The sequence below is a fragment of the Anser cygnoides genome, chromosome 2, assembly GCF_040182565.1.
Source record: "Anser cygnoides isolate HZ-2024a breed goose chromosome 2, Taihu_goose_T2T_genome, whole genome shotgun sequence".
NCBI classification, from domain to species: Eukaryota; Metazoa; Chordata; class Aves; order Anseriformes; family Anatidae; genus Anser; species Anser cygnoides.
Window position 1 is genome coordinate 133,285,608 of NC_089874.1, and position 21,275 is coordinate 133,306,882.

General features: G+C 46.2%; 1 long non-coding RNA gene across 1 annotated transcript; it reads right to left on the reverse strand.

The window, feature by feature from the left end:
- Nucleotides 1–6,518: 6,518 nt before the first annotated feature.
- On the reverse strand, nt 6,519–11,731 carry LOC136790200 (uncharacterized). The gene is made up of 3 exons (XR_010829734.1): nt 10,705–11,731; nt 7,539–7,617; nt 6,519–6,895 (listed from the first exon to the last, which is right to left on the reverse strand). It is a non-coding gene; the product is annotated as an uncharacterized lncRNA (long non-coding RNA).
- Nucleotides 11,732–21,275: the final 9,544 nt, after the last annotated feature.

Consider the following 21,275-nt stretch of genomic DNA (forward strand, 5'->3'; position numbering starts at 1 on the left):
AATTAAACAAGACTGGACCCAGCACTGATCCCTGGGGGACACCGCTAGCTACAGGCCTCCCACTAGACTCAACCACTGAGCACAACCCCCTGAGCTCTGCCATGCAGCCAGTTACCAATCCACCCCACTGTCAGTTCACCTAGGCCGCACTTCCTCAGCTTGCCTATGAAACCAGACCCTGGGCCAAACCTCTGCCAGGTGGCTACATCGTGCCCTGGGCTCCCAGCAGCACACGTTGCACCTCCTGCCACCCATTTCGCACTTCGGTAGGGGACCACTGCCAGGGGGCAACGTTCATCTGTTCTGCTGAGCCCTGACAGCTTTGGTTGTTAGGTGTAGTTATAGGATCGTTGGCTATTTAATCGAGGTCTTTGCAGCAGCTTTATGAACCGTATTTTGGTTTGCTCTGGAGGAGAGAGGCATCTGAACAGCTCTGTTGCTCAGGTGGTGGCCTCTACCTTCCTACCGTGGTGAAGAGCTGATATTTGCAGCTGTTCTCTCTGATATCTGTGTTTTTATTTCCCTCGTTATAACAGCTCACACTGGTGTCTCTCGTGTGCTCTCCACTTAATGTATTATCTGCTGCTGTCGGCTTAAAACAGCCTGGGACAAAGTCCATGTTTTCTTTTCAGCTCTTCTATGCTTTATCCTCCAGCGTTTATGAAATAAATCAGTATGTGTCTCTGTGTCTTTAGCCAATTCAGCATTAAGAAAAAATATCACAGATAACACACATAATTCTCCTCTTGTCTATGCCAAGATAAAGTCAGAGTCAACTGACTGGTGTGAAGCTTTCACTGCTATCAAAACAGAAGAAGGGAGGAGGATCAAGCTGCCCATATAACATGTGTCTTGAAGAAATTGAAGGCATGCTGCACAGTTGATCTCCTTACCGAACAGAGCAGCAATAAAGAGGTTTATTTAATTGTGAAAGAGCAATTAACTTTTGAAGATGCATTCCCTGCTCCTGTGAGGAAGCTTGATGTTGTGCAGCACGTTTCTTTCATACTGCAGTCTCCGTGTGCCTGGCAGTATTAAATATGTCAGCTGAAGACCTAAATAATAAATAAGGCCAGGGGAAGACAGACCTTTTAGTAAAGCTTCCTCTGTCCTTAAGTGGTCTTTTATTTCATATTTAAACAGCATGCACAGTTCTCTCCCCACCCCACCCTTCCTCCAACCCTCCCCCAACCCCCCCCTCCAAAAAAAAAAAAAAAAAGAAAGAAAAAGACAACATCTTACACTGGCTGATAATAATAAATACTCCACCTATTTACACTCTCCTACACTAGTGAATGCAACAGGAGGTGTGCACATTTATGAGGTGTGATTACATGTGAATGATTCGCTTGGCTTTTCAGATGCCCTTATCTGGCATAGACTGGCCCTTATCTAACATGGGGCACCTTCTGCTCTCTTCTCACTGAAGCCACCCCTGCAGGCCCCCGCTGCCAAAACCTTGCCACATAAACCCAATGCACCCCCTCAGTGTCCCTGGAGGCTGCACGGAGCCAGATGTGGAGCAGAGCAGGAGGAGAGGACAGCAGAACAGCCAACAGTCATGAGGCCAGCAGCCAGAGGAAGGCATGTTTAGGTGGCTCTGGTGGGCAGAAAACGGAGGGCGGAAAGCTCCAGCAGGCTTCCTTCCTTGCAAGGCTTCTTATAAAACACTTATCTTGTATATTCTTCTTCAGAACTATAAATAATAAAGGGAATTGGGAAGAATGTACCCTTCTGCAGCCTTAATATAACTGCGTGTGCTGGAGAAGAGAACAGCACAGAGGCCAGCCTCACATGGTCTCCCTAAATAGCCTCCTTCTTGTTGTCACTGTTGGAGACAGGATAAAATCTCCAATATCATGCAAATGATTAAAAAAAGAGTGTTTGATGTAATTTTGATTCTTTTCACTTCATTTTCAGATACAGAAGCTCAAGGTAACACTCTGGTCATGTCCTCAGACCTATCTCTGCCTCCTGGCAAGTTTTAATGATGCTGTGCTGTCCTCATCTAGAGCATGTCCACATTGCAACCACAACTGTTTAACTGGCTCTAACCCATAAAGAAAAAAAAAAAAAAAAGGAAAAAAAAAGTTTTTTCTTAGTTATGGATTCCCCGTCCCTGGAGGTGTTCAAGGCCAGGCTGGATGGGGCCTTGGCATCTGTGCCAGTGGGTGGCATCCGATGGGGTTGGAACTAGGTGACCTTTAAGGTCCCTTCTGACCCAAGCCATTCTGTGATTCTGTGTCTCTGCTGCTGCCCCTCTTGCCCCATGTCAGGCCAGAACATGGCAGCACAAATGTGGAGCCCCGCACGAGCCCCCTGCTTCCATAGCTTCACATCCTCAGCCCCTCAGCTAGTCTGGGTGTGCCAACGTGAGGCAGAGCTTGGGTGAGGATTCCAGTACCATGTGCTCTCTCGTAGGAAAGAGAACATTCTTTGTTTCCTGTGAGGTGCACACGGCCATCGATGTCCAAGTAATGTCCACGTAATATCACAACTGAGTTCAGGCAGAACTGGCTTCAATAAAGCAGATCGAACTGAGAGCATTTCTTCACATGAGGAATGGGGTGAAACCAGTAGTTCTAAATATTTGTTTAGCACTTGCTATTCCCACCTGGAAGGTAACACTGCTCTCACACAGACTGGGAATTTGTAAGTCCTCCTCGAGCTCGAGGTCCCCCACGAAGCGGAGGGGTGGGTTTGAGATGCAGGGTTCCCGTTCTCACCCCACTGCTGGCCTCGCGTCCTTAGGACCCCCACGAAGGCAGTCGTGTAGGCAGAGAACATTTGTATACGTGCACTAGAAGCTCCCGAGGATGTGACATTGTGCCACAGCTGAAATATACTTCTAATAAGAATATAACCCTGTCTTCAGCCTGCTGACCCTGCTGTTTACAGCGCACTCAGTGCTGTCGGGAAGCTGCCAAAGGCTGTCAGCGGTGCCGGAGGAAGGTGCCAATGCCATTTCCCTGCTCTCTGATCTCCATAACGGGGAATATTAATACAGAGCATGAATGCATATGAAGACTGTTATAAAAGTGCGAGGGTTTTTACCTTGACTGAACGGTTTAGAAAACGTGGACAGCTTTTCAGCCAGAGTGAATAGCACGGTTTATATTGACGTCAGCTTAAACAAACTGTCTTTTCCTGCGGGTGCAGCATAAATATTGGCAAATCTGCTCTTACTCATTGGAAATAATGAGCTGGGGAGAACCAGATTCATCCTGTGGCTGCACGAGGCCAATGCCATCTTGCTGAGGCTTTGTTTTGAGGGCAGAGACCTCCCTGGCTGGGAGCCGGGATGCTGAGCAGCCAGCCCAGCTCAGGATCAGGCCCGGGGCAGTGGGGGGGTCAGGTATTGCCATGGGCTCACATGAGTGAAGGGGCAGGCTGGGGGCTGTGCTGGGGGCCAGGTGGGGGCCAGCATGGTGTGAGCTTCCCGGCAGCGCTTCCCAACTAGGGAGCTGCCCTTGGCTCCGTTTTTCCGTCCCCAAAATGAAACATTATTTTTGCCACCATCTCCTAATCTCCTTGGATAGATAGTACTCAAAAGAGAACTGTATCTCATTAGTACAACTTAGAATTTTTACGAATCTTCAGCAGTCTAATTGCCGGGTGAGATTGCAATAAAAGGAGAAAGAAAATGTATTTTAATTTCCAGACTAAAACAGAAGGATTAGGAGATGACAGGTTTAAATAAGTCAGCAGGAAGAACTTTTTAACACACCGCTCATTCTTCCTTACAGGGAATGTAAAAGCCCAGGGGGTTATTCTTATGGACTGAAGAAATCCATTTAGAGAAGCTGGTCTGTGCTTGGGAAAAAAATAAAAAATGAAGGAAATCACAAAATAAATGTTAATGCATCTATTACTCCCATTACTAAACTCATTGTCATCTTACCTGGACTGTGTGGAGGGGCTGAGTAATGGCTGAGCACAATGATGCTGGGGCTGGATTGTAGAATCACAGAATCACAGAATGGTTTGGGTTGGAGGGGGCCTTTAAGACCACCCAGTTCCAACCCCCTGCCATGGGCAGGGACACCTCCCACCAGACCAGGTTGCCCAAATCCCAACCCAACCTGGCCTTGAACACCTCCAGGGATGGGGCATCCACAGCTTCTCCGGGCAACCTGAGCAGCCCTGGATTGCGTTGTGATGGAAATGCACATGGAGCAGGATCTCCCTCCCCTTTTGTCTACACAAATGGTAGAGAGCCTCCGACTGTTGCAGTTGCTTTCATTTTGTTCATTTTATGCTGTGTGCTGGCATAAATACGTGTGGTGGGGAGAAAGATGCTCTCTGGCCCCAAAACCTGTTTTTCAAGGCTGGATTCTGGTGGGGATAAGAAACAGCAATCAAAAAGGCAACAAACACACAGAGAGCCAGAGAGGGGACAGATGGCCCAATTAGAGCACTAACCATGCTAATTTTCCAGTGCTTATCTTATTATTGAAATACTGGCAACTCGGAGGGAAGTGGATATGTGCTGTAAATGAGATGGAGCCTGTTAGTTCTGGAGAAAAATTACAGAGTGTGCAGAACCAGCCAGGAAAATCCTGACCCCAAGGTTAAGGCTGATGTTTCGCAGGGCTCCTCGCTGCAGAGGGGCCACCTCCTGCTTCCTTCCAGCGACTGCTTGGGAAGTGGGAGCAGCCCGCTCAGATGTGGAGGCCAGCTGCTCCGTCCTGAGCCAGAAGGGATCTGCTGTCCCTTATCTGAGGGACACTTACGGGGACCTGGACCGCCTAGAGAGCAGATTCTCAGCTGTGGTGTCCTGGAGGGATTTGGGGGCTTCTGCAGGGGACAGCAGCAGGGCCATGGGGGTGTGTGGGGCAGGCTGCCCGCGGGAGAGGTTCCGGCGACCACTGTCAGAGCATTGAACCTGAAAGGGTTGAATGAGCTCTCTTTGAGCCACGTAGTGGTGGACGTGGCTCATGCTGGAGATAAGGAGAACCGGGGATGTTTTTCCCCACTCTCATTCCACGCATTCCTGAGACCTGACAAGGGGCGCCCACGGCCGGCTCCTTCCCATCCCCCAGGCACCCCACAGCCATGAGAGCCTGGGTGGGTATCCGGCCCATAGTGGATTTTTACAGGAGGTAGGAGGGAACAACAAAGTTTTAGCTGTAAAGTAATACAGCCCCAACGCATTTCAGAAATATATGTCTGAAAAGTTACACGAAATGGTCAGTGAGAGTGCCCAGCCATTCAGCTTTCAGGCATTCACTGAGTTAGACCTGTATTTTCAGGGGCAGACTTAAAAAAATAAATAAATAAAAAATAAAGAAAGAAAATGCCTACATCTATTTATTGATCTAACAGCTTTCATTCCATGACTGGGCAAATTGCTGTGGGAAAGGAGCAGTTTGAGCTTTTCTCATCTCAACTCCCATATATTGGTCGCTGAGCAAGACTCGGGTGTGGCAAAAAGATCCTTATGAATGAAATCTCACATAGACAGTATGTGAAGGGACAACAGGCAAAGATGTCCATGGAGGGAATTTTGCACAATCGTGTCATCTTCACAGAGACTGTGTCAGCCCTACATATGCCAGAATGGAAGATGGAGGTTTAATAAAAGATAAATAATTAGCAAAATCTGTGTCCCGAGTTTCCATCTTTTCCCACAGCAGCTGCTATTCCAGCCCGTGGCAGCAACTAATGGTGCTGAAGAGAGAAGAAAGGGAGAAGGGAAAGCAAAGCTATCATAGGCAAAGCTGTTGCAGATGCTGCTGGTGGAAAGGGGACTGAGCAGGGATGGAGGCAGATCGCATGGAAAAGGCTCCAGGGACCCAATGCCAGGCCACCAGCTCTTCAGCTGAAGGGAGCTGAAAGAAGAAGACATCCCGGGCACATAAATACCAACAAGTAACAGTGTGTTCAGGGCACAGAAAAGAAGTGACTGCAAGGATCCCTCATTTTCCTTGACCTAAATACGCGTGTTCATTCTTTGAATATTTTATGCTGCTCTAGCTTGTAGCCTGCATTCCGCTTCTGTGCCTTGGGCTGAATGCTTGATTTCATGTGTAGTTGGTAACAGTCTCAAGAAAGATAACGTAAAAATAATAATAATAATAAAATAAAGGGGAAAGGATGATCCCCTAAAAGAAAAATGAGTAAAATGGGCATTTCTACTGCTAGCATCTGGGGCCACAGAGGGGGCAGTGAAAAATGTGCCTGCAGGGCAAAGCTCTGCACCAAGCACTCCTCTGCCCACAGCACACAGCTTTTCATTTAAAGCACCGGGAGTTATGCAGTATGGAGCTACACTTGGTTAATTTATTGCCCCCACTTTAATCCTGCACGTAAATCATGACAGCAGGCGAGCACGTAGCAAAAGGTGTAGACTGCTCTGCCCTGGCAAGCAAGCAGAGTTACAATAGGAGGTTCAAATATGAAGAAACTCTTACATGCCAGTTTAAAACACTCCCACATTTTCTATGTTAAAATGTCCCATCAGCCCAACAGCAGTCTTTCAGCAACAGGGCAGAAAGTCCTGTATACAAAATGTAGAGAGGGAAATTTTGATAAGTAAACCGTTTTCAGTATCATATCTCTGATAATTTCTTAGGATGAGATTTAAAAAAAAATAGTTCAGAATTAAAAGAAAGGATTTGGATGGCCACTTTTTAAGCAAAAACATCAGGTCAAAAAGAGAAAGCTTTTCTCTCTTTTTATTTGAATAGTTCCATGCTGTATCGGTAGCACGGTGATGAAGCTTTTCCTTTGCTATTCCATGCACAAATGGGCAGAAGCTGGCATCTCCATCCTGAGTTATGAATCCTCCTGAGTTAGGTTTCTGCCACAGATCCACTGGCACTCCCCCTTGGAGGTGTCTCTTTCTTCTCGCTGACAAAGAGCCTGATTGTCAAATTTATGGCCAAAACTAGGTCTAAAGCCAAATGAGACAAATTAAAGCATTAATCATTTACATTAAGCAGCTGAAACAGTTATGTGAATTCCCTGTGAGCAGCTCCCTGTTTGACAGAGCAGTATCTGTGAGCCTCCATACTTCCCACACCTCAGGCGGGAGCTCTGCTTCTGATTTCAAGCCAGGTGGACCTTGAGACAGGAAAAACAGGCTCAGAAGTCACTTGGAGGTCTCAGAAAACTGCTAAAATTGTTCTTTGACATTTCTGCTTGGAGCTGCTGAAACTGTGGAATAGTGAGGCAGTGCGTGAATAAGTTACTGGGTCTACAGACAGGAGGTTGTTATCACAAAATGCTGCCCTGCTGGGGGAACGGTTCCTGGGTGCTTCCTCCAGTGTGTGAAGAATCCAAAGGAAAAGCTCAAACTGGCAAAACCATCTTTGTGGACAACTGGTGAGCAGAAATTTCCTGAATTTGTCATCTTTGCAGCAGAGATTTTGTGTTCCCATGGGGACATTACCCTGCACATCTACAAGGCTCTCTGCCTTGTTTGGGGAAGATGAAAAAGGGAGCTCCCGTAACCCAGTTTGCACAAAGGAAATACTCCGCAGAGGTGCCCATCAATAAATGATGAATTGCTCTGGGCATGTCTCAATCATACCAACCGTGCTCCTCTGATAGGAAGATTTTGCTTCGGGGTACATCGGTGTGCACAAAGTGTACAGGATCCGTACTGAAAGGAGGCTGGGGGGAGATAAGTAGAGAGTAACAGTGGTTACAGATCTGGGAAGTATTCCAAAAGGGAGACAAAATCTGAGAATAACAGGGATTAAGTACAAATTAAGATACAGGGAAGCAGGCGCGATACGGGGCATCCCCTAGAATGGCTCTCACAGGAATAAGGGGAGGCTGCTGGTGAGAGAAAAATAAGAGAAAGCGACCTAAGTTTGGGATTGCTCTGGTCCGTTCTTAAAGGATAGATGCAGTTAGCTCATAGAGATTTTGCTGGTGCGTGACGGGATGCAATGTTTGTCTAGTGCCAGGCTGTGGTGGTAATCACTGCTTTTGAAAGAAAAAAGGATCAATTTTTGCATCTGGTGATGATGATGGTGGTGGTGATGATAATAATAAAAAGAATGCTTACACCTAAGTCTAACTAATCGTTCTGTGGACGGTGGGTGAGTAGGCTACAATATAATGAGTAGGCTGCAGCATAAATGCCTCAAAGGTGCCTGAAAACTGTAGTTTCTGTGCTTTGTGCACTGCTAGCGTGCTACCTACACAACGGCTTGACTGTCCTGAGCAATATGCTAGAATTCCCAGGCCTGGGGATTTAGAAATCAATGACTTCGTCATTGCTAAAATCTCGGTCCGGTGCCGTTAACTTAATAATTCGCGTGCGTGCTGCGGGAAGCGGGCATCGCCTGGTGCCCGGCCACCAGCTTCCAGCTGTCCCTCCGGGGCTGGGGCAGGCAGCACGGAGACGGCCCGGCCAGCCAGAGGCCGCTGACTCAGCTGGGCTGAAAAACGCAGAGGGGGCACTGCCAGGCGCCCCCCTGCCTGCGCTCGCGGATGCTTGGAGCAACAGTAGCATCCAGCGGTCAGACTGCTAATTACACGGCGTGAGGGCTCTGCCTGCGGGCAGCGTCTTCCCACCGTAAGGAGGTGGGTGAGAGCAAGGCTTGAACACCGAGCATTGCACAAAACTAAACTTGCATGTGGTGGTATTAACACAAGAGTCTTCCGTAAAGGTTGGTGTGGTTTTTTTTTCCTGTCCATGCCAAGTGCGAGTAGAATAATCCATCGTGCCTGATTTAAGTTTGCAAACACGAAGGCTGAGCCCTTTGCTCTGGCTGGATGTCAGAGCACAGGGCTGCGTTGTCAGAAAGTGGGAAGGCGTGGGGATGGGAGGGAGGGAGGTCCGGTGTCCCTGGGCTGACATCTGGGGATGAAGCTGTGAGCACAGGACACTGCGTGGTGGCTGTGCCGCAGTGCTGTGAGCCGTCCCCAGCCTGGGGACCTCACGCACCAGACACAGCTCAGAGCTGGGGCTGGAAACAGCAGGATGCCAGCACTGCGGTGGGGCATAGGTGGATTCCGCTCTTAGAGCTGCCTTTACTCCTCCCAGCAGCATGGGTGCTCGCGAGAGAGCAAGGCACACCTTGGCCGGCCAAGAGAACAGGAAGACAAGGCAGCTAGACCAGGATGTTTAAAATTTAGCAGATGGTAACCACAGTCAGATATCTAGGGCTGTTTTTTTTTTTTTTACCCCTGGAATTGCAGCAAAGCTATGAAAAAGAAAGAAAAAGAAAAAAAAAAAAAGATAAAGAAAAAAAAGATAAAAAGAAAAAAGGCAGGGGAAAGAAACAGCTTTTAGGAAGTCTAAATTTCACATCTTTGTGCTGTTCCAGCATCAAAGAGGAAGAGTCAGGCCTGGCTGCAGCTCTACGGGCACCTGGCTGCAGGCGGTGCTCTGCCCTTCCCCAGCAAGGTGCCGTGGTCCCCCCAGCACCGCCAGCCTTGCTGCCTGCCTGCAGCCTTGCGCTGCTGCTCCATGACCTCGAGGCCACAAAACCTGGTGGTTAATGGTTCTCCAAACCCTGCTAACGTCTCTGTGCTCCCGTGCAAACATTAGCTGAGGTAGAGGGGAACCCGCAGCGAGGGCTGCCTCACTTGCTCTTTCCGTCTCCTTTTCTAACAGGGCATCGAGGCAGAAATCTTGCAGCTTTCATGTGGAACTGTGCTTGCCCAAAATGCCAGAGAGAGAAATTGTCCCTCACCATCCTTCCTGCCGTGTGTGCCTCCCCCAAAAGTACCATGAACTGGTCAGACACCAAGACATCCGCAGGGAGATACCAAGGGCAGGTATGCTATTCAGATTCCTATCAGCTTTTGAAATTATTTCCTTCATCTTGCTCTGGGACGTTTTCATTCCCCCAGCAGGCAGCTATGGGCACGGCAGGCCCCCATCCTGTGAGCTGCTAGGGCAGTAAATGCCTCTGCTTGTGTCACAAGATGTGTCAGGTGTTTTCTCCAGTGGGGGAAGTGAGAACAAACAGCACGCAGCAGCCAGAGGTACCGACATTGCCACAGGGCCACAGGAACCTCTGACACATCCCCCTGCTTGCATGGGAGCCTAAAGCCCCTAACCTCTTCTGCTGATGATGCAGGTGAGCAGTGTCAGCCCTCGTGCTCCTATCCTGAGCACCCCCTCCTCACCCGCAGCAAGCAGTGCCACCTCCTACTGCATCACAGAGCAAAACTTGTTTGCCTGTCCTCTCCGAAGCTGAGCCTGAAAGTTTATGGGAAAATGAGGAACACCTGGTAGCTGTTAACAGGAAGATGAAGGCAGCGGAGCAAAGCCTGTTTCACATCACATTCACGTGCTGCATTCTGCACAGTACCTGGAAAACCACAGGAGAGGGCTTTGCCACAGCGGGGACATGAAGGCTCAGCGGCTTTTCAGAGGTTTTCATGTCCCTTGTGAAAAACTGACCACATGGGACACATGATATGGGATGCATATATCCCTTGGTGAGCATCACTTGGCCATGTATATGAATTATGAACACTAAACATTGGGGTGCGAGGCCAAGGTAGGCTCATTCATACAAAGGCTGTTCTGCAAAAGCTTTGTGGATCCAGCATGGGAAGCCCAAATTGTTCACAAACAAATTGGTTGAACACATTCCTGTTCTTAAGCAAAACGCAACTTCTGTACCACTGAAGATCACCTCCTAAAAGAGCAGACAGCGCTAAGTGTGCAAGCACTGGTGACACATGCAGCTGTGGAAGCAGCGAGGTTTCAGTTAATGGACAGGAGTGACTTACACCACGATGATGGATGCTTGGGAGAGGTCTCAGAGCTGCTGAGAGCAGCTTTTTCTCCTTGGGACTGTGCAGGGATCTTGTGCCCGTAACGGCAGAGGTCTGAAGATAACGAGAGCTGGCTCATTCCAGGTTGCTTAGTTTCCGTGGTAACGATGATAAAACTCATGTCACATCCCGCTCTGCAAAGCCATGTCCCAAGGCCACTGCAGAGATTTGCAAGGCCCTGGAGGCTGGGAGCCCTGCTCAGATGTTTCTCTCAGGCTCCTTGGTACACTGATACATAAAGTGCCCTGGCACAAGCACCTGGTGCAAGCCGGGCTGCGTACGAGCTGCCTGCTGCGTTGCCTTGCCGTTCTTCCCGGCTGCAGCTGCGGCGGTTCTGGGGCAATGGGACTGGAGGTCTGATTAGCAGGGTAAGTCAGGGAGGTCTAGGAGATGCTCTGGGTGAGAGCTGCTCATGAAGACAGGCCAGCAGACGTTAAGTGTTGATGCTCTGAGGGCTTTCTTGCCCATTAGACACCATATTCTGAACCAGGTAACAAACAAACAAGAAAGTGTGCTTATTGACAGCCCCCAGGAGCAGGCACTCCTGAGGCGGTGTGCTGCCTCTCCCCTGTACCTTGCTAGAGCCCTCTCTGAATCTGAAACACCACCTCTCCTCCCCTGTGGCCACCATCAGGTTCCCATGCTGCAAGGAGCTCCGGAGCCGGAGGGGTTCGTGGTGTCCGTGCTGTGCAACGTGCTCCTCGCTTGTACTTCGCCTGCTACCAAAACAAGGCCCACAGGGAACTTAATGCGACATAGGAAAGGCTCTGCTATCAAAAGCTTTTTTGTAGAACCATCTAGTTTGGGAAAGGCCTTCAAGATCACAAAATCCATCCATCAGCGTGACCTGGTGAGTCCCACCACTAACCCATGTCCCTCAGTGCCGCATCCATCCCCACGTGGAGCCTCCACCACCTCCCTGGGCCGCCTGTTCCGATGCTCGAGCACCCTGTCTGTGAAGAAATTCATCCCAATGTCCTGTCTAAACCCCTCCTGGAGCAACCCGAGACTGTTTTTTAGCACAATATGTTTTCAGCAGAAAGCAAAATAAATTCCTAAGATTTGTGAGGACGGCGAATTAACCCTGACTTCCTCCGCTGATTTCCTGCACCAGCTCCCAGCGCCGTCAGCCAGCACAACTCACACTTCTTTGGTCTGTAAACACGTTTCAAGGCCATTTGAGCAGAATGAGGTGTGGGCGTTCGGGCTGATCTGTTCAGCGTTTCCCAGCTGGCCCCATCCTCCTTTCTGTCCTTGAGTTTCCCAGCTATGTCTGCGATAAAGTGTGATTCCTCTCCGCTGCCTCACGCCAAAGTCCCTCTCCAGGGCGGCCGGCGCTGGCTTTGGCTGGCAGCACACCTGAAAACACTCGCACTCAAAGAGAATACCGTGGTGTATGGGTGCCAGATAAATGTTTTCACTTCCTCCGATGGAAAATTATTCCCAAACAGAGCAGCAATAAAACCCCTTTGCCAGGTGTTCGGTCCCACAGATGTGAGGACACGCACGCTGAACCTGCCTCCTCCTCTAAAATGCAAAAGTCTTTGGCCCGGTGCAAAGTGCATGGAAAGATAAGCCCCAGGCCTGCAGGTGGAGCACTGGGGCCATTGCATGGTAGCATCAGAAGCTCCTAACACCTTCACATTCCTGTACACAATAAATACAGCTGCAGAACACAGCCCTCTGAAACTAGAGGGCAGCTGCACTTTGGTAGGGAACGTGGTACAATTGATACTAAAGAAAGAAGAGTCAATGAAGAGAAACACCAGCTGCAAGTATTAAAAATACTTTCCTGAAATAGATTCTTTATGTAAAAGCCTTGAAAGCAACATTTTAATTCTCCGAAGTTCAAAACCACCTCTGAAGGAGTCACAGGAATGTAACAGCAAGGCTTTGCTCCTCCTTGCAATTCAAAATTGTGTGTGGTGGGTCAAAACCTCTGAACCAGCCCCAGCTTTACAGTGCTTGCAGAGCTGGTTCAGCTTGGCTGGCAGAAGGTCAAGGTCTGGCTTTCAGGGCTCGGATTTGTGTGTTATCCTGCACAAAGACATTCCTTCAAGAGAGAAAACTCTGGCGCAGAATAAGCCTCTGGCTTTTGCTGTTATGAGTAAGACACTTTGTGACTCCGTGTCTTGTTAAATGCACCTGCAAGGATTTGGTACCCTTCTGTCTTTCAGTTCACATCCCTCACAAAAAAAAAAAAAAAAAGGTGCAGGGGACTTATGGCAGAGGTTGATAGGATCATGGCTGATGCAGCAAAGGAAAACAGGCAGCAACCTCCTCTTACAACACCAAAATGAGGAGGCATGGAACAAAACAGTTAACAGCAGCAGAACAGTTGTTCTGTTAACAACAGATAACAGCATGGAAAATGCTTCTCAGCGTAAGACAGCATTAATTGTGGAGCATCCTGTGCATGATTAGCGGAGTTATTGGAGGAAAAAGGAAAAAGAAATTATATACTGTTTGGTACAAATCAAGGTACCTGCTATTGCTCAGTAAACACGTTTGCTTTTCTTAAGGAAGAGATGGAGATGATGGTCAAAAGATGACATGTTTAAAATGTTATAAGTGCAGAGCATGAACACGAGCATCCTCAACAGCGACCATTGCTCCTCGACAGCATCCAGAGAGTTTCTGAAGCTACCTGCTGGTGTACTGGCCACTGTTATCGGCTTCCTCTTGTTGGATGCCAGCCTGAATAAAATTAAAAGCTGTCCTCTTATGTCATTCCACCCAATATGGGAAAAGATGAATCATGGTGACACTTAGTAGATTACAGACACTAGGAATTCTTTGATTTTCCTTCCCCTTTTTTATTTCCTGGCTGACTGAAATTTCCTAATCCCTGAAATACGAAGCTATGACTCCCCGTAATTTAAATTCCTTAATTGTGGTTTGGGTTTCTTGGAAGAGAGAACAAGGTTCACCCGCGTGCTCAGCTCACACCCCATCCCCACCCCTCCCTGGCTTCACTGAGCCCTGGTGTTGAGAGCTAAGGTAGCTAGGGCCGGGATGTTGTAACACTTGCAGGACGTTTTGTCTGTCTCTTTAAAAAGAATCTCTCTAACTGCAAGTCTTTAAAATTTTATTACTCTTCATGAACCTTATGCCCTTTCCAAGGCTCGTCCTTGTTTGTTTTGCAGAGCAGAGCCGCGCTCCCTGCGAGCTGCCAGCACGCTCCTGGCTGCAGGGCGAGCTCGGGTATCTTGTCTGCACCGCAGAGGCATCCCGACCCCAGCAAGAATGGGCCCTTACTGTACCAAATCCAGATCCCAGGAGCTCACGGGCTACATTTCAAGACAACATGTAGCCTGTTACTTCAGGCCATCGTTCAGACAGGGATCTCCAACAGCAACGCTAGGCTTTCAGCATTCAAACCAGCGCTGAAGAAAGGGATGCCCGACCTTCCCATGCTTAGTTCAGGCTGCAAAATCCACTGTGCATTTTAACAGACCAGTTGTTTCAGCCACCGTCTCCGTTGCCACAGACCCAGCCCCTTACCAGTTTGAGCTGCAGGGTGGGCAGACCCACAGCAGCTTTTCCAGCCGCCCGATGAAGGTCCGTAATTCCCCTTCCAGTTTCGGAGCCTCTGCAGGCGCTTGAGATTCCCAGATGCAGCGAAAGGCAGAACTTGGCACAGGGGTCTATTTTTGCTCCCGTTCTTTTTCAAGAATATAATCTGTTAAATTAAATCAAACATTTCCTCCTGAATAAACAAACCACTACATATTTTCCTTTTTTTCCAAATGTACCGTTTAATTACAACAGAAGAGGGTTTGGCAGCTCCAGCTGAAGACTGCCCCCGAAGCAAACAAACAAGCGAGCAAATAAAACCCTACAGAGCTCCTCAGAAGTCTATTTTTATATAAGGGACTACTTTTTTCAGTCTAATTTGGTGATGAAGCTTATGTATAAGATACCAAAATAACAGAACAGAGGATAATGAATATTCTGAGGTTAGCAATACCACAGTCATAAATCACAATTTATAACCAAAACACAGCAGGGGAGCAACTTCAAAGAATCTGATGAAGGCCACCTCACAACACCCAGACTTTGAAATACCCCCAGATCAATAACTGCATTAGAAGAACATTAGCGTTGTCTGAGAAGTCTGGTATATTTCCAGGACCATATTGTTTTCTCAAAGAGCAGATGTAGATAAAGATGGTTTTTACTCTAAGTAACTCTTTCAAGCCAATGATATTTGTTTTGCATTTTTTGAATTCTGCAGAATGTGTTCCAACATCCAATGTTTTCCTTAAAGCTCAGCTTCCAAGAATTATTTGGTTTTGAGGAATTTAAACTTATGCTTTTCAGTAAGATTTTAGAGAAAATTCTCCTTCATATTTGAGAAAGCCTGAAAATGTGAAGTCTCAGCCACTAGAGTTAAAAAAAAAAAAAATCCATTGTCAGATAAAGACCTGGTATCTCCTTTTATATGTCAAAATATATAGACTGATCTTCAGGAGCAAAACTTACCAGTTTGGGGGTTCAGCCATAGTGTATTTGAACTTAAAAACTCTACTAATTCTGTTTGAAAATGATTTCACACTTTTCCAATGAAGTGATTTAATTAAAATAATAAAAATAGGAAGCATGTTCACGAAATAATGAAGGAAAACATACAAACCACTTAAATGTATGCTATGGAGTCCATGATGTGTATTCCTAAGTGCTGAATGATGTCCAAAAGCGATAAAAACTCATTGTAGGGGATGATATTCTGAGTTTTTTAATCAGACATTGTTTGGAAAGTCTTTTTAGCAGTTTCAGCTCAGTCCTGCACACTACTGTCTCAGCAGCGCTCTGCCCTTTTTGGGAAAAGACACCCAATCATTTCTGGCTTCAGTCACCATCATTTTCCCAGAAAAGGTTACTTGGAATAAAAGTCTTAAAATTATGGCGGTGGTTTCATTTAAGGTTTTGTTTTGTTTTGTTTTAATTGTTCAAACTGAATTGGTTGCATTGCATGGGTAAAGACCTTTTGTTTTGTAAAATAGCCAAAAGGAACCAAAATGATGATTATGCACTCCTGATTGCATATGCAGTAGCAGAGAAGTAAAGAAGGAAATTATTTTTGTTCCAAAATGCTGAGGCAGAACTGGTATGATCAACCACAAGATAGACCAAAAGTAACACGAGCTGCTTTACGGCTCCAAACAATCAGTGCTTTAAAATGCTGGCCTTCACATGAAAGGAAAATAAGGAGAAAACAGAACTGAGATTCTTTTCCTTTGAAATACTTCCAGTAAAGGTGACTCCCTAATTTTGCCTGCCAGAGATAAGAAAGTATTTAGTGAGCTAATTAACCCGCCCTTCCCATGTAAACCAGCACAATGTCAGATTTCCATACCCGGCCATAAAACCCTCCTCCCGGCGGGGCGCGTCCCAGCCCCAGCAGCGCAGGGACCCCCGGCACTGCCCGGCTGCAGTGCAGGGCAAGGCGGTGAAGAGAGGGGACGGGGAATGGCAGCAAGTTCAAATGCATGAAGGCATCGGAGGGGAAGGTGCCATGAGGAGGAGTGTGCGCACTGGAAGGCAGCGGGTGTCCTTCCAGTGTCCTGTTTGTGCCTCCTTTCATCCTAAATCTGCCAATGCTTCCAACCTGACAGTAACTTCCCTACCTACATTTTGTAAAAAGTAATCATATTTATTGCAGGATTTGCAAGACTGGAAGGAAAAGCAACTTTGGCATCCAGACTGTTCCCTGGGGCTAGGTACCTGCCTCTCCCTGCAAAGAGGTGCTAAAAAGATGATGGCGCATCTGGTAACGAACTTGGGTTCAAAGGCACTTGAGCATACAGCTGTGCTTTTCCTTTTTGGCCTGTTCTGTTTTTTTTTCTCTTCTGGAAACAGAATTGCACCCTAGCTACAGCAGGGAAGCCCTAGATGTTTTTTTTTTCTCTTTTCCTCCTTATTAACCCAAAACAATGCTCCTTTCCATCACTAACCATCCTGTAGGCCCTTCCAAAGTGGCTTTTAATATTCTTTTCATCCTGAAAGAAATTATATGATGTTTTGTTAAAATGACATTGCTAAAAACGGTGCAAATTACCTATTCTAACTAACTACCTTTTCTTTGTTTACAGGATTTTTAATAACAGGTTAGGGATTTATAACGATGGTCCTCACCCTAGGAATAAGCAGGCTGTCACCCCTGTAGTCCAAATTCCTAATAAATACTTCCAACATAGCAAGATCATGCTTCCACCTTGGACTCTGTGGCCCATTTATTCTATCAAAGTTGACACAACAGAGCACGCCTGAGAGGCTCGGGAAGTGCTGCACTGAAGTCTGATGGAGGATCAAAGAGCAGAAGTCTCAGAGTGAGCACAAACTCCTTCTCAACTGGGAGTCTGTAAGTCTCGGAAGAGGTTGCTAAAAGAGTGCATGAGAAATCTGCTCCTTTCTAGCTCCTCTTGCTTGCCTGATTTCTTTCTCTCTTCCATCAGCAGCATCTCAACTCCAACTATTTTTCTTCTTAACAATGCCCTTTCCTCAGGCATTTTTTTCTAAAACCACAATGTAAGACCTTTGTGAACAAAACCCCTTAGCTTCTCTGGGAAAAATTAGTAAAGATGCAGCTTAAATTATCAAAAGTGTTATTTCATTAGTGTAGCTGTTTCCAGTTTCCCTACTCAACTATACTGGCAAGATCATTTTCATTATCCTTGTGTAAGTCCACAGTACCTTTAGGACTAACTTCAATCCGTTTCCTTTGCCCATGCGTAGATCTGGTCTACAGTTGAGATGTTATACCTGTTCCCTTTGGTGCCCAAGCTCTGAAGAGCTCCAGCTATACGGCCAACTGCAGGCATTAACAGAGACGTAGTCTTAATCAGTGCCTGCTGGCCAGCTTTCTCAGGAACTTGGCTGTCCGTGGTTTCACCCCACAGGCAATATCTCAACACAGCTGCAGCTTCGCAATGCTCTGCTGCCGGCAGCTCTTTTAGCTTCTAGCTCTGCAAGTACAGTCGAGCACGTTTCCATCGTGTTTCTCTCTGCTTTTCCCTTCCCATCTCCCTGTGCTCCATTTCAAAGCTGGCACTTGTGGGAAGAGAATCCTTTAGAAGTCATCCTATACAGAGCGGTGGGTTCCCTGCAGAAATCAGAGGCAGAGGTTAAAGCAGAGGTAAGTTACAGTCCATACCTTGCTAAGCCACAGCGTACTCGGGTTTTAAAACGATCAGTTTTGATGTGGGATGTAGTTTAAAGGTTGACTCGCTAGGCCCCGGGGCTTCCAAGCAACAAGAGAGCTGCAGTTGAATTTGAGCTGTATTTTCCATGAGAACCTCCCTACCACTTCCAGTTTTCTGAAGCTGAATAAATCCTCTCAGAAGTCTGTATTTGCAGAGGCTTTTGGCTTGGCACAATGATTTAACTTTATTTCCCAGTGTGGGTTTTATCTTCTGTTTGTTTGTGCAATTTTTTAATGGCTTGGACTTTTCAAGTGCCTAAAGTGCTGCAACAGATGGGTACAATAACATTTTTATTAGAAAGCCTTACCAATTTGCTTTCTCCTTCAGCCCTTTCCAGCTGCTGATTTCTGGTACCAGCAACTGAAATGTACATCCGGTGTGTTTCCTTCTATATGCATCAAAACAAGAGTACGGATCCCACGCTTTCTGTTTGGGTCCGAATTATGCCTTTGAGGGCCCACATAAAACCCCAGTAACATCCCTCTAGGTGCCTAGCTCCTATGTCAGGGCACATTATGTGTCCACCAGCGTACCTGCTTCGTAAAGGGTGAGAACACCCAAGCTTTACAGCCTGCTTCTTTGCTTGCAAGTCCCTATACCATGAACCTTGCAGCTCATTCCTGTCATCACTATACAGTTCCCCAGCCTCAGCTTCAACCTTTCCCTGAAGCCTGCAGAGCGGGAGCTGGACCAGGGACTGTGCAATGACCCAGTATTAATGACAAATGCTAAGCAGCTTCAAGCTGCTGATTTGTTGCTAGAAATATTCTTCTTCAGCAGTATCCCAGGCTGGCCTGACACCACTGTGTCCTGCTTGCCAGAGAGCTGGGACTAAGGGAGAGGAAACCCAGTGCTAGGTGACTTCAGCTATTGTGGCTAGTTTTGAAGAGATTCAAGGTAAATTGTGTGCAGTTTTACCTCACAGGCCCAGCTCCAAGGAGATCTTCCATGCCTCATGGTTTTTTAGGCCTCCCATGTAAAAAAGCTTGCTGAGCTAATACTGTTACTTTGTCTAGACTAGGCAAATCCCCCTTCATGTAAGCAAGGGATTAATCAAGGAGTTATCTCGTTAGCATAGCTGCTACCAGTTCTCCGAACACAATGAGTTGCACCAATAAAAGTACTATTTTTGGCCAATGTAATCTAAAAAATTTCTAAGTTCCTAGCCTCATTACATTTTTCAATTGTATTATTTCCCTACATCCCTAACAGAGCCATAATAGTGATAACCATCTCAGACCCAGATTTCAAGCAAGTCTTGCTGCATCTAACAGAATGCCTGCAACTAACTTTCTTTCTTTTTCTTTCTTCCTTTCTTCCTTCCTTCCTTCCTTCCTTCCTTCCTTCCTTCCTTCCTTCCTTCCTTCCTTCCTTCCTTCCTTCCTTCCTTCCTTCCTTCCTTCCTTCCTTCCTTCCTTTCTTTCTTTCTTTTTCTTTCTTCCTTCCTTCCTTCCTTCCTTCTTTCTTTCTTTCTTTCTTTCTTTCTTTCTTTCTTTCTTTCTTTCTTTTTCTTTCCTTCCTTCCTTCCTTCCTTCCTTCCTTCCTTCCTTCCTTCCTTCCTTCCTTCCTTCCTTCCTTCTCTTTTTCTCTTTCTCTCTCTCTCTCTCTCTTTCTCTCTCTTTCTCTTTCTCTCTCTTTCTCTCTCTCTTTCTCTCTCTCTTTCAACAAAGCCTGTGAGTCAGTCAGCATTGCACTAGAAGCTTGACTCGGATATATGAACTTTGCTTCTATATCTTGCTATCCACAGTAATTTGTATTACTGAAGGAAAATGCTGAAAATACTTTTTGCACTATTCCTACAACTCCTTGACGAACCGATAATATTTCTGAATGCACACAATGCATAAAGTAGACCATAGAACAGTAAAATGAGCAAGTAAGAAGAAAAAGTTAATGCTTTACTTTGCTGAGAGCTGCTAGTGAATACTGCCACACAACCAGGTAACTTGTAATATTTTTCACGGGTAAGAGTAATGCTGTGAATTCACTCCAATCCTTTTTCCTTTTGACAAATAATTGCTTAATTGCAACTTCTTACAAGAATACGCTCATCTTTTTAGCATGCGTTAATGTTAAGCAAATATAGGAGTGCAGAGATCCCACTCTAAAATTTCTACCTGAATGAGAACAAGTGAAAAGCATTCAGCTAAAGAGTGTAGTAAGCCTAAGACTAAACATATGGCAACAACAGGAAATAAATTAAACAGCGGGGTCCACATATTCTTCAGCATCATTGTACAATGCAGCAGTGTTGTAGTAACCCTGACCCTGGCATTTGTCAAGGTTCTTGCTGCTTTGTCCCATATTCCACAGTGATATTTGCTAGTAATGCATTAACAGAATTTACATTCCCAGAGCATGGAAATACTTTTTTTTTTAGCTCCTGACATTATAGACGTATCTTGAATCAACAGAGCTTGCCACTTACTCAATAATTAGAAATACTGTGGAAGGCAATATCTTCACAGCAAATGACTTTACATAATTTGATAATCACTAGGTCCCAAACGTTATTCTTGCTGTTAATCCATTCTGATTCGTTTTCCATTTCTACCGTATTTATCATCATATTATTGTTCCAAGGTTCTTCTTGATCTTTGGTTTTGAGACCAGCTGTACATTTTATTGCTCACAGTTTAAAAATAAATAAGTAAATAAAAATAGATTAAATATCAGTTGAAACGCTATGCTTAAAGAACATGTTTCAACTGCACTGTATCTGGAGGGTTTCCTGGGCACTCCTGTTATCTTTCCATTTTCCAGTCCTCATGGTAAGTCAAAGAGAGTATATAAGTGTAATTCCCCTCTCTGAGGTAATAATAATTAGATTTTACTTCACTTCCATCCTGGCTACAAATACATAGCACAGTGCCTCTTCATTTTACAGCTGACATTTATTGAATATGTGTCAAAATGTTTTGAAAATAGTTCATTATTCAGTGCTTGTGCTTTCCATGCTTCTTGGGTATTAAGGGTTCTCAGATTCAACAGCTTTTGGACAACAGATAAAGATAGTGCTAGCTGACCTGCATTTTCTTCCACTCTGTTTTAGTTTAAGTGTTTCATTCTTGTTAGTATTTTCAGTGTGAGTTACACCTTGGAGATGCCCTCAGGTCCTGCTGCAGGTGAGGAGAGGGAAAAGTGACCACAGAGCAACACAGAGCTCTGTGCACATACCTGGGGACGGGCAGACCAGCCCCCAAAACACCCCTTTTCTTGGGACTTTCTGCCCAGAATTCCCATGACACACTTCCACACCTGTCATAGGTGTGTACGAAATGAGACTTCTGTACCAGTGACAATGTCCTGTGACAAGGTGGC